Raw genomic sequence first — 2,500 nt, 5'->3', positions numbered from 1 at the left:
AGGGTGGCACAGAAATCCCTCGGAATGGGAAAAAACGGGTCATTTTCGTGTCGCCACATTGCATGCGAACCGCATGAAACTTCCAGAGGCATTTGCAGCAGGAATGCATGTGCACTCAAAAAATGTGATATTTTTCACGGAGAGACCCCGTGAAACGCTAGAAGTGGGCGGGGATGTCTCTCTTGTGGCTCACGGGGCTGTTAGGGTGGCACAGAAATCCCTCGGAATGGGAAAACGGGTCATTTTCGTGTCGCCACATTGCATACGAACCGCATGAAACTTCCAGAGGCATTTGCAGCAGGAATGCATGTGCACTCAAAAAAGTGAATATTTCTCACGGATAGACCCCGTGATACGCTAGAAATTGGCGGGGATGTCTCTCTTGTGGCTCACGGGGCTGTTAGGGTGGCACAGAAATCCCTCGGAATGGGAAAACGGGTCATTTTCGTGTCGCCACATTGCATGCGAACCGCATGCAACTTCCAGAGGCATTTGCAGCAGAAATGCATGTGCAGTCAAAAAAAAATTGATATTTTTCACGGATAGACCCCGTGAAACGCTAGAAATTGGCGGGGATGTGTCTCTTGTGGCTCACGGGGCTGTTCGGGTCGCACAGAAATCCCTGGGAATGGGAAAACGGGTCATTTTCGTGTTGCCACATTGCGTACGAACCGCATGAAACTTCCAGAGGCATTTGCAGCAGGAATGCATGTGCACTCAAAAACTTCTATATGTTTCACGGATAGACCCCGTGAAACGCTAGAAATTGGCGGGGATGTGTCTCTTGTGGCTCACGGGGCTGTTAGGGTGGCACAGAACTCCCTCGGAATGGGAAAAGGGGTCATTTTCGTGTTGCCACATTGCATAGGAACGCCATGAAACTTCCAGAGGCATTTGCAGCAGAAAGGCACGTGCACTCAAAAATTTTAATATTTTTCACGCATAGACCCCGTCAAACGCTAGAAGTTGGCGGGGATGTGTCTCTTGTGGCTCACGGGGCTGTTAGGGTCGCACAGAAATGCCTCGGAATGGGAAAACGGGTCATTTTTGTGTGGCCACATTGCATAGGAACGGCATGAAACTTCCAGAGGCATTTGCAGCAGGAATGCATGTGCACTCAAAAACGTCTATATTTTTCACGGATAGACCCCGTGAAACGCTATAAATTGGCGGGGATGTCTCTCTTGTGGCTCACGGGCGCTGTTAGTTAGGGTCGCACAGAAATCCCTCGGAATGGGAAAAGGGGTCATTTTCGTGTTGCCACATTGCGTACGAACGGCATGAAACTTCCAGAGGCATCTGCAGCAGAAATGCATGTGCACTCAAAAACGTCTATATTTTTCACGGATAGACCCCGTGAAACGCTAGAAATTGGCGGGGATGTGTCTCTTGTGGCTCACGGGGCTGTTAGGGTCGCACAGAAATCCCTCGGAATGGGAAAACGGGTCATTTTCGTGTTGCCACAATTGGCATACGAACGGCATGAAACTTCCAGAGGCATTTGCAGCAGAAATGCATGTGCACTCAAAAACGTGAATATTTTTTCACGGATAGACCCCGTCAAACGCTCGAATTTGGCGGGGATGTTTCTCTTGTGGGTCACGGGGCTGTTCGGCTCGCACAGAACTCCCTTGGTCCACCTGATTCGTGCATACAGGCAGCAACTAAAACTCTGTAAACCTGCTGTGAGGACATCTAAACAGTGGACCAGTGAGGCTGTGGAAGATTTGCGGGCGTGCTTAGACTGTACTGACTGGGATATGTTCACGACTGCTACCAATAGTCTGGATGAACTCACAGAGGCTGTGTACATCAGCTTCTGTGAGGACTGCTGTATCCCAACACGTACCAGGGTGAACTTTAACAACAACAAGCCCTGGTTCTCAGCAAAGCTCAAAAGGTTGAGGTTGGAGAAGGAGGAAGCGTTTAGAAGTGGGGATAGAGACAGATTCAAGGAGTCGAAGAACAGGTTTAGCAAAGCGGTGAGAGAGGCTAAACGACTGTACTCAGAGACACTAAAACACCAGTTCTCTACTAACGACGCTGCTTCTGTCTGCCAAAGGGCTCAGGCACATCACCAACTACAAACCCAGAGCGCCCCACACCACTAACGACTCCCGCCTAGCCAACGACCTGAACGAGTTCTACCGTAGATTTGAAAGACAATTGGACTGTCCTGAACCACCCCTTCCCACCCAAGAGGCCCCATCCCCCACCCATACTACAGAAACGACTCTCTCCTTTCAGGAGGGAGAAGTTAATGGGCTTTTCAAGAGGCAGAATCCACGCAAAGCAGCCGGGCCGGACTCTGTCTCTCCAGCCACCCTCAGGCACTGCGCTGGCCAGCTGTCTCCGGTGTTCACCAACATCTTTAACACCTCCCTGGAGACATGCCATGTACCAGCCTGTCTCAAGTCCTCCACCATCATCGCTGTGCCCAAAAAGCTAAGGCCAACAGGACTAAATGATTACAGACCGGTCGCCCTTACATCTGTGGTAA

This window comes from Petromyzon marinus, unplaced genomic scaffold (assembly GCF_048934315.1).
Source record: "Petromyzon marinus isolate PM22_M1 ecotype Great Lakes invasive population unplaced genomic scaffold, UKy_Petmar_22M1.pri1.0 PM_G_Scaffold_111, whole genome shotgun sequence".
NCBI lineage: Eukaryota > Metazoa > Chordata > Hyperoartia > Petromyzontiformes > Petromyzontidae > Petromyzon > Petromyzon marinus.
This window is presented reverse-complemented; position numbering follows the sequence as displayed.